Source organism: Lolium perenne, chromosome 5 (genome assembly GCF_019359855.2).
Source record: "Lolium perenne isolate Kyuss_39 chromosome 5, Kyuss_2.0, whole genome shotgun sequence".
Lineage (NCBI taxonomy): Eukaryota > Viridiplantae > Streptophyta > Magnoliopsida > Poales > Poaceae > Lolium > Lolium perenne.
This window is the reverse complement of record NC_067248.2, coordinates 163063269-163074752: the sequence shown is the minus strand read 5'-3', so window position 1 is coordinate 163074752 and position 11484 is coordinate 163063269. Positions and strand designations below refer to the sequence as shown.

At 44.1% G+C, this 11484-nt stretch overlaps 1 long non-coding RNA gene across 2 annotated transcripts; it reads right to left on the bottom strand.

Annotated features, from left to right (window-relative positions):
* Positions 1-815: 815 nt before the first annotated feature.
* Positions 816-6434, bottom strand: LOC127300451 (uncharacterized). 2 transcript variants are annotated; one of them, XR_011746019.1, is made up of 3 exons: positions 6193-6434; positions 5473-5672; positions 816-831 (listed from the first exon to the last, which is right to left on the bottom strand). It is a non-coding gene; the product is annotated as an uncharacterized lncRNA (long non-coding RNA). The 2 variants fall into 2 exon arrangements; XR_007851256.2 differs by lacking the exon at positions 816-831 and adding an exon at positions 3514-3677.
* Between the last annotated feature and the right edge of the window lie 5050 nt (positions 6435-11484).

The window sequence follows — 11484 nt, the reverse complement described above, 5'->3', positions numbered from 1 at the left end:
ACTTCTAATCATAAAAGAGCTTGCAGTCTAGCTTGCTTTTTTTTTTGAGATCAGCAGTCTAGCTTGCTATTCTTACAAAGTAGAGCTCACATAAGCAAAGCACATAGTCATGAAGTCCGCCACTTAGAAAAAAACCATTCGTGTAGATACCAGATGCATGTATAGATACTAATTGCTCACATATGCATCTGTAGGTGCTAATTGCTCAACTACACAAGGATAACCATTTCATCGTTGCACAACACAAGAAAACCAGTACCATAAGAAATATATAACCCTCACCAAAGATAATATTTATACACGCATAGGTGGTAGCAACACCCAGATCATGCCATGATCTAGCAATAAAATATCAAGACCGAGACAATACCAACCAGTGGTATTCAAAACCAAATAACAACAAGTTTAGGACTATCAAGAAAAAATCACATAGAAACTACAGTGACCATATGATCATATGTGAAAGTCTTAGGGAAAAAACTTAGAAACTACAGTGACCATATGATCATCATCACCATCAATCAAATAAGGGTCATCGTCTCAAGCGCCGGAGCATGGTAAAGCAAAGGCACGATGGTTCACATGGGAGACAGAGATCCAAGTGGTAAACCAGTAGCTCACCGAAGAGGTCGTCCACGAGGATGGGCGTCACCAACACCGCGGTTGTGGCACGGTGAGCTCATGACGCTCACTAGGACCTTCTGTTGACCTTCGCCATCATGTTGGCTATGATGGGACCCACCTGCAGGTTGTCTTGGTGCTTGGCCAAGTTGTTTGGGATGCTCATCCCTGCCGAGACGTAATGTCAACCTAATCCTGCCCCAGAACACCCTGAAACATCAACAATATACTACTCATCAACATAGTGTACAGAATTACTACTACGCTGTCGATGCAATAATAGGGCAACTATTTTCATGAAAAAATCAAGTTATCATAAATAGCAACATTCCAGCTGCAATAACATTTGCATATAGATCAGACAAGGTGCTGATTAACTACAATCGCATGGCTAACCATTTCATGGCAAGATAAGCAAAGAATGCTATTATGCACTGAAATGCTCAACCAATGCTATTATGCACTGAAATGCTCAACCAATCCTCCAAGTTCACAGCCGTCCATTTAAATAGGCCATGAATTAGCAACTATGTGCTTCTGAACTAGCATCTACTTGAACAGACTTAAATTTGTGCAGGTTCTTTCATTATCTTCAGTATTTTCACAATCCAATGCCCTGTTTTAATTAAAACAAGGCCAGGACAGGAGGATCATTAGACACGGATTTACGCAGCACCTTCAAATCCTAAAATGAACTTTTGAAGCATCCGATGTGCTCAAAGTACAGTGTTAGGAGGCTACTGCCTAGCATATCTGGATATAGAACTGCTACCGTCCTTGGAGAAAAAAAATCACTTAATAAACCAATCTAAAAAGGTGATTGTACTCATGTAATAATTATATAAACGCCTCATGAATCCACAAACAGAAGCTCTCAGGTTCCAATCATACGACACTAAAAGCTACGCAAGATCGTATTTTTTTACACTCGGTCAGAGTCCTGCAACTCCGTGCGGTCTAAGGATCGAAAAGACAATATGTCTCACCTTTTATTGCGTCCTCGTTTTCTTAGCAACAGAGCAAAATGAAATTCTTAAACCTTTGAGCTAGGTCCAATACCAGAGCAGGTTCCAATTGAAATATTATGTGGCTGTGCCACAGCTATTAAACATGGTGAATTAAACAACGACACCCAGATTGCTTAAACCTTACAGCAGAATAGAAATCACAATTAATTTGCACACAAATACCAAATAAACAAATCAAATTACTAAACGCAGTTATTCTAGTTCTACAAGCATTATATTTACACACGAAAACTAACTACGAAAATTGCTTTCTTTCTCACACACGTCAGATCTACACAATAACTAATACCGGTCTACTTATTTCTGAAAAAAAACTTGCAGCTAGCGATTGAACCCAGAAGAGGAACACCACCTTGTTGACAAGGCTAGATCTAAGCATCAACCTGTTGAAGTGTACAAGCGAACAGTTCGGGCTTTTGGTTGCATTAGCTAGTGCCTGAAGCTTGACACAACCGTCGTCTAGAAATAGAACTAAAAGCTTTTTGCCCAACTACTACTACGGGCACCAATCGACTCCTGCCACGTGGGACCCACAAAGTATCAATTAGCATGAAAAATTGGCAGGTGGTGCAAACACCGAACAGATGGGGAGTGCAGAGGGAGGGTCACACAAGTCAAAGCTGGAGTAGCACACTGGCAAAAAAAAAATCTCGCTCCAGCAATAATGCAATATCAGGCCTTGCATTCGTAATGGTACGGTGGAATGCAACTGATGTCAAAGTCATATATTTTTCTTTCAGTAAAAGGATCGATATAGTACGTGTTATATGCTGGACAATGTTGTCTATCATGTGCATGTCAATGGACTAGCATATCATGCATATAGGCACCAGCTACCTATAGCAGCACTTGCAAATAATGCAATTGAGCTTGGAAGGAAGTGTATTAGTTTGTGATATTGTTTTCCATATTCAAGAAATATTGATATTCCCAACATATGGTCTCAAAACGAATATCCCTCTAGGAATAGTACCAAAGTTGAAGAAGGCTAACCCTACAATCATGAATTAGGCATGAATTATAAAGGAAACATCAAATCTCAGTACAATGAAATGTCATAGCATTGGGAATCAAATCAATAAAAAAGAGTTCAAAGCAAAGAATGGATAAAAGTAAAGCTCTAAGCCTGTGATTATAACATCGAGATGATACTTCTAATCATAGAAAAGCTTGCAGGCTAGCTTGCTATTCTTACAAAGCATAGCTCACATAAGCACCCACATAGTCATGAAGCCCGCCACTTTATAAAGAAACATTCATGTAGATACCAGATGCATGTATCAATTCCAATTTCTCACATATGCATGTGTAGATACTAATTGTTCAACTACACAAGAATAACCAGTTCGATGTTGCACAACAAATACACAGGAGTAGATTCGGATCAAGAGAAATACCAGATAAATCTATGAAGTAAAAAAGAGAACACAAGTACCATAAGGAATATATAAACCTCGCCAACATAATATTTATATACACAGATAGGTGACAGCAACACCTAGGTCATGCCAAGATCTAGCAATAAAAGATCAATACCACACAATACCAACAACTGGTATTCAAAACCAAATAACAACATTAGCACTATAACACAAAATAATCAACTACATTAGCTTAGAAGGACCTCTAATAACCAGGCACATATGTGAAAGTCTTAGGAAAAAACTTAGAAACTACAATGAGCATATGATCATCATCACCATCAATCAAATAAGGGTCATCGTCTCAAGCGCCGGAGCATGGTAAAGCCAAGGCACGATGGTTCACATGGGAGACAGAGATCCAAGTGGTAAACCATTAGCTCACCTAAGAGGTCGTCCACGAGGATGAGCGTCACCGCCACCACGGTTGCAGCAAGATGGTGAGCTCATGACATTCACTAGGACCCGTCGTTGACCTTCGCCATGATCTTGGCTATGATGGGAGCCACCTGCAGGTTGACTTGGTGCTTGGCCAAGTTGGTTGGGATGGTCATCACTGCCCAGACCCAAAGTCACCCCCTCGGCCTCTCCCCTGCTCCAGAACACCCTGAAACATCAAGAATATACTACTCAACATCATAGTGTACATAATTACTACTCCCTCCGTTCATCAATACAAGGCCATTATCAAAAATACATTTTTCATCTATACAGGACCACTAACACCAATCGAGAAAAAGTAATTAACTTTTTGTCTAGTAGGTCGGTACTTATTAATGCGAACATTGCATGCAGCCATAGAGAAATAGTCACCACTTGAAGTATATTTAATTAGCAAAGAACCCGAGAGTATTTCTAAATAAATAATCGTGTGGCTTTATTTTCTTGGTACTGCAATATGGGTTTGTGGCCTTGTATATAAGAACAGAGGAATTACTAAGTTATTGATGCAAGAAAAAGCGCAACTATTTTCGGGAAAATTCAAGTCACCCCAAATAGCAGCATTCAAGCTGCAATAACATTTGCATAAAGATTAGACAAGGTGCTGATTAACCTAAAATTTCATGGCATGATAATCAAAGAATCTAGCCAAACTACATTACAACGAACATTGCATTTCACAATGTCTTGAACGATTCACCATGATTATTGTGTAGATTTTACATGCTAACTATCCAATAAAACAAGGAATTGATAACATGTTTTGCATTTTAGGGGGGGAGCCATCTTTTTTAATAAGCAGCAGATCAACTCTAACAAATGCAATCAAAAACATTATAGACAACAAAACCCTCTAAATAAGAACTAAAGCTCCAGGCATTAAATATTATCTGGTTTAAGGTTGACATTAATTAAGTCACCCAAACGAAACACACAAGCCTCGAGCCAACATTCTGTCCGACACACAGCCCACAAGTTAACTAGAAAGACTTATCTTTCTAAAACATTCAACCACCACAAGACAACACCCAGCAAACAACCCAGCCAAGACAAAGAAAAACCGCTCGGCATATAAAAAATAAACCGGTTTAAAGTTTCCGACCTGGTCGAGCTCGAAATTTTGAGAGCTTGGCTTATAATATCATAAGTAGAACCAAATACAGTAAAATTGTAAAATGCACCTGGATAAATGTACAGAATCATGGATTCGAAGTAGAAAAGGTCAGGGCAATTATTCATGTACCTACAGTAAATTTGCTTTCTTTGATTTTCATCAGCATCATCATCGTAAAAGAGACCTACCAATATCAATGTTCCCCCACACCCCGTATACCTCCACATTGCGTGATATCAAAACTAATTCATACACAAGTGCTAATTCATGTCTTGCACTATGGCTTGTGCTTTGAAAGGGCAGCTACTTGGTGTGATACCAAAGTCTCTGTTATGAGAGTACCTCAAGGTAAATGGAGCCGCTGGTAGTTACGAATTCTAGTCATCATATTACAGCGGGGTTAGACACATGAACGGTACAGCCAATGCTTCAGCAGCTGGGTATGCTGTTTGATTTCAGGAGGGCATAGGTCAAGAAGGAACCTATGAAACAAGTCGACGCTTGTGAATGTTATAAGCAGGAGTTGTCCGCAACAAATTTGTGGCGCATTAAGGTAAAACACAGTGAGAACCTCTCCATGGCAAACCTTTCTAATGCAGTCAATTGCCCCTCTCCATATACATTAACAAACACCTTCATAGGTAAAGTTTCAGAGAGACAGATTCATTTTAAATGAGTCATCCGTTTAGTTGCTAGTACTGGAAAGATATAGTAAGATTTTAGATGCCATTGATGGCACAAGACAAATTTTGATTTGGTGAAACAGATTTCCATCTACTGTCTATGCACAATCAAATTTAACAGGAAAAAATACAAGTTTTAGCATAAACAGATGAAGGAGATGGACCTCAAAGGGCAGCTGCAGGTCGGGGAGGTCGTCGGCAGCAGCATGAAGGAGTCGTGGAAGGCAGCAATAGGTCGGGGGACGTCGCCGGTGCCGGCAGCAACAGTTCCGGACAGGCGACCACCATCTCTTCTTCATGCGGCGTGGCGAGCTCCTCCCGCCGGCCGCAGCCAACGCCCAAGCTTCTTGTCCCCAACAGCAGCCTACAGGTGGTGCTCAGCATCAAATTTCGAGATGCAAAGTCAATATTAATTCGTTGTACTCTAAGAAAAATCATGAACAAATAATGTTTTCAGGGTGCATGGGATTTTATGATAGCTTTCTTCAGGAGTATTCTTGGCAGAGATATGCTCAAAAGCATCACTGCAGAATACTTGATTGATTTTATTTAGTTCACTTTTTAGATCTCTGTTCATCAAACAATAAGCATGGCCTTAATAGGCTTCCCTAAATTCAACTAATCAAAGAAAATCTTAAGTATATAAACTATAATGGGTATAAGTTGCAGTGCTAACATTGCATAATTCGAATTCTGCATTAGGAGTGAAGTTTAGACTAAAAGAAGAATAAATCACAGGAGTCATGATTTTGGATGTAATTGATGGCACACAACAAATTTTGATTTAGAAAATCAGATTTCCATCTACTGCGTATGCACACATTCAATTTAACAGGAAAAAGGAAATACATTTCTTAGCAAGGAAAGAGATGAAGGAGATGGACCTCAGAGGGCAGCTGCAGGTTGGGGAGGTCGTCGGCAGCAGCATGGCCGAGTCGTGGATGGCAGCAACAGCTCGGGGACGTCGCCGGCGCCGGCAACAACAGTTCCGGACAGGCGACCACCATCTCTTCTTCCTGCGGCATGCCGAGCTCCTCCCGCCGGCCGCGGCCGTCGCCCAAGGTGCTCGTCCCGAACAGCCACCAGGACGACGGGTGCATCTCCGCCCCTCCCCTGTCCTTGGCTCGCTCGCCACAAGGACGGACACAACCATGGCGGCCCTCAGGCGCGGGTCCGCCCACGTGCGCGTCCATCTTCTGAGGAGAGGCCGTTGCGCCTATACCCCGGTGCCTCTTCTCCGCCTGGTAGGGGGTGGAGAGGGTTTGGATGCAGGCGTGAAGGGGATTGGGTGGCCAGCCTAGATGGGATTGGGTGGGTGGGTGCGCCGGTGTGAGCGGCGGTGCTGGGTTGCCGGCGGGGAGCAGCAGAGTGCGGCGGCGGCGATGGGATTGTGTGGGTGGTATCGCTAGGAGGCGAAGCGAGCGAGAGGAGAGGTTGGGTGGGATCGCTGCGTGCGTTTTGTGTTCTCCGTCAAATCTACTCCTGCAGTCAGGATTTACTTCGTCTCGTCTCATCATGTTGAGTTTAGATCTCCAAATTTCGTTTCCCGATGTACTCCAATCAATATCGTGATCAGTCCAGAAGTAAAAGATCATTTGTATCCTAATTAATGGCATGTTGTAGTCAAGGAGTAGTCGACAATGCATGCATATTTGTGATGTACCATCATGGTTCACATGTCTACTCTAATCCATCCCAAAAAAAAGTGTATGATTAATTTCATGTTACATGTGTTACTATTTTATGGTAAAGTTTAGTTAATTTTGAAATTGTTTGACTTTTAAAAAAGAAAGGCGTGCACTTATTTACGAACGGAGGGAGTAGGCTCCAAAGATCCTGGGTAGATGGCTAGCAACGTAGGCAACAACCGAGTCGTGCAACCGACCTTCCCCCGGTATACTTTGCTCCTCGCGAGATCGTCGTTGAACCAGATCCCGACATTGGTGACTTGGATATTGGTTACCACATCGCCTTCGGCCGACAATACTTGATGCAGTGTTGTTGGCTGTGCTGGCTTTCCTCCCCCTCCACGGTCGTGTTGTTGGCCGGCTTCGGGTTCTTCGTGGACATCGGCGAAAGTAGTGCAAGGCCTTGGCCACTGCGGGGGATGACATCGTTCTCGACGCCGTGTTCCTTCTTGGAGGCGCCACCAAATGCCCCTCCTTTCTCGTAGCTTGATCACACCTACGTGCTCAACTTGCGCGGGGCAAGGTTATCTTCATCATATTTTGGCACACCCTCTTCACCTTTCCTTGATCTTATTGTCGCCACCATTGTCTCCCTAGCTAATTTTGCACGGTGTTTTGCCCGGTTTGGACGGCCTCCTAGATACCCATGGGTTGGTTTCTTTGGGCGGCGTGTCATGCTGCGGGCAATGCCAATGATTTCTTCCTTATGCAGTGTTTTCAATGTGTCGTCGGATATATATTAAGGTTGTGTGTTTTGGGGTGGTGGTTGGGCTAGGGTAAGACTCGGCAAGGCCTCGACCGGTGCGGGTGACGTGATGCCCTTGGGCGCCGCTCTCCTCCTTGGAGGTCTCTCCATCAAGCCATCCTCCTTCAGTATCTTGAGGCATGAAGACAACTAAGCTATGGAGGCCATCGGTGCGCTCTGCTTTGGCATGGTGAGGTATGTTGATTCGGACCAATCTCGGCGCCGCGCCCTTGCAATAGTGGACTATGCTTCCATCGACGAGCTCAAGCTCCCCGCCCAGTGTAGCTACTGTAGAGTAGCTTTCTTTCCCTCCTCTCTGTTCTTTTCTTACTTGTCTTGTAAGCTGGTAACCCCAGCAGTTCGCTGCTTTTTTTTTCTCTCTCTGGGGGTTGTCGTTGTACTCTTGGCCGATTGATGGTTTTTTAATTCAAAGTCAGGTTTTCGAGCCTTATATTTCAAAATACGTCGTAGAACCAGACCCCGGCATTGTTGGGCGCGGCAACTTCACTCTTAGGGTTTGTCGAGTAGCTTTTACTCGGGAGTGAAATTTACGGCGTCAACGGGCCAAGGCAACATATGTCTCGACGGCACACGGTGGTGTGTTGTGTGTGCAAGTTGCACATTTTTGGCAAGCTTAACTATTTTATGCTAGCTAGCAAGCCAATGTCGTTTGGAAAATCCATACAACTGTATGTGAGAGCAAGAGAGGTCAGTCTCCTACGTCCAAGAGTACGCCTACATCTAGCCGGAATGTATGCATGTGCACGCCTACGTCCACGAGCCTGGCCTTGCTAGACCTATATCTATCTAATATCTACACTGTCAAAAAATAGTAAGTAAAAACTTTGTCTTGCATGTATATATAATCAGTACTAAAAATAAAATAAAATAAATACGAAATTAAATAGTAAGACGTGAATTGCACTCATTATATCCATCAACATAGCAAGAAAAGCAAAGGACACACCGTTAAATATTACGCCGCCATTATCGTGCTCACCTATCGGACTCGATGCTAGCCACCACCTTGGACTAATTAAGCCGGAGGAGGCTCTGGCGTGGCCATGGGTGGTGGAGGTTGACGGTTGGGGCTAATGCAGGGTAGCGCTGGTGAGGAAACTCGAAGGTAGTTGCGACTTTGTGGGTGGTGACGCCAACACCGTGGAGTGTGTTGAGTGTCAAATTCTTGTGATTGAAGCAACTGCATTTCACAATTATTTATTGGATTCTCCTCTTGACACCACCCAAATAAACCCATGTTAGTATCCCATGCAAATGGGGGAGGGTTTGTGACCCTTCCTCACGTGTTTTAGGGTGAAGCCTTGTTTTATGGCCCCTATTTCATCAGCCCCTAGTTTTCCTTCAAAAGTGGTTGTTTCATATGATGTTTCTCTTTTTTTGTGTGTTATGACATGTCATATGAACATGACCAATCACAAAAGAGATAAAGTTCTTAGAAGAGTCAGGTCAGTTGCCTCAAAGTGGGAGTTTCACACTATATGTCCAAATGCAAAGCAACGACTCATGAGCTTGATTACCGGTAGAATGGTGGTTCAACTATATAATTTATATTTATACCATCTCGCAAATGCTTAAGTTTTAGCCAAAACTATATATGTCTCCATATTCTTATGCAATTGACTAATGCAAGGATAAAAGGTTAAATCCCTTTGAAGCTCTCCTAGAAAAATAAGTATCCGTCCATTAGAGTATTTGCCTGACTATCCTTTTTGTTTCCAGTCGGGTATAACCACATTTGAATACGCAACCGGTCAATATCTGATCCTATCTGAATTTGGGACAAAAATATGGTAAAGGAGATGGTACGTATGAGCAATAAAAAAGAGGAATAAAAAAAGGTTGTACTATATATAGTAGATAGGGGTGTGAATTTGTTTTCCCGGACGAAAGATTGGCACACGCTCTTGGAGATAGTTCGAATTGTCTAAATGAACATCTAGTTGAGTATTATTATTATTAAATGGTGGCACATATATAGATTATTTTGTTAGAGGGATGGGAATTCCAGAATTTCCTTGGTTTTGTACGTGCACATGCATTTGGGCAACAAAAAAGAAAGAAGGAAGTTGATGGATGCAGCATAGTATTAAATGGTGGTACATTATTTTGTTACTAAAGCAATTCCTGAACTTCGTTAGGTATGTAGTATACATGAGCGTGCATTTGGTGATTTGGGCAACCAAAGTAAAAAAACGAAAGAAAGAAAGAAGGAAATCGATGGTGTACGTGCTGGAGGTAGTACGTGAGCAAGTATGAGTGAATTAAGTTGTTTTCTTGTGTATAATTCAGCGATGGAGCGGTCTTGAGTTGAGGCCCCGGTGAGCCAAGAGAAAGCGGAGATTGAGGTAATTAATTAATGTTGGAGGGAATCCCGCGAGCTGATGAGATGAGCGGGCATCCGGGCCGGCGGCGAATGGCGAGCGATTGACGCGAGACGGAATTAATGGATGGAGGCAGCGAGCGATCGATCGGTCCATCGGCGCACGCAACTTAATTGCGCAGGCATACGTGCACGGTGTACGATACGACCAACCACACAGCTGGCGCGCGGCTGTACCATGCGCGTCCAACTCCAACCATGCCGCGGACGCGGAAGAACAAAAAAAAGAAGGAAAGCCAAGACCAGAACAGAGGCATGCACCCGCGCGCGCGCCTGGGTACGTTGCTTCCTTCGACGGCGCGCGGCAAGTGCGGGCCACGGACATCGACGTCGATTTCGACCCCTACCTACTGGTTTGTTCGAGACCAGCTGCGTGCACGCCGCGGGGAACATCTGCAACTCCGCCCGCGTGCTCGCGCTCCATCCCGCCACGCTGCGCTTCTCCTACCTGCTGTCGCCGAACATCTACGACTGCTCCACGCTCCGCGTCGGGGAGACGCCCGAGGACGGCTGGCTCTGCATCCTGGCCGTGGCGAACGAGGGCACGCAGCTGCAGCTCTGGGTCCGCGGCGAGTCCGGGCAGCGGGGCCACAACGGCTGGGTTCTCGGGAGGGAAATCATGGACATGGATGTGGTGTACGACGCCGTGCCAGGCCTGCCCGAGCACGACCACAAGCACAGGTCCATATGTGTTTGGCCCAGCGACATGGACGCCGCTCGCACTGGGAAGGCCTTCATCAGGACGTGGGGATACGGCCGCTACTCCTTTGATCTCAACACTCGCAACATGGAGCGCCTCACCACCAAACGTGGCAAGAACTACGGCCACCCCATGTTCGCCTACTTCCCTGCGTGGCCGCCTGCGTTCCTCGCCCCCCCAGATCAGCAATGACTTCCTGCAGGTAATTGCTTGCTAAAATCACACTTCCTTCTTCTTCAAAATATGCCATTACTTTTTGTCTATCCATGTGATACTTTCGTTGATCACTTTCCATGTGTTGTCTCGAGTATGTATGTTGTTGGATGTGCGGTTGGGAGCACAAGAGTATCAAAACGCATAGGATTTGTGCCAAGTACTTCGAAATACATCTGTTTTGGATGTTCTGATCAGTCTTTTTTCAGTTCCTGTTGGTTTGAGAGAATTCTAGATGGTATGTGTTGATGCTACAATATGTAATCCCATATTTTTTACTTAGCTTCCCCATTTGTGCTACATGTTCATGACCATATCCTGGCTTTTTCCTCCAAAAGAAGTGTTCATGACATATCCTGATATATGTTGTGTTTTCCATTCCAAAGCTTTCACAATTGCAACTCATTTTGATGTCATCCCATGCATTAT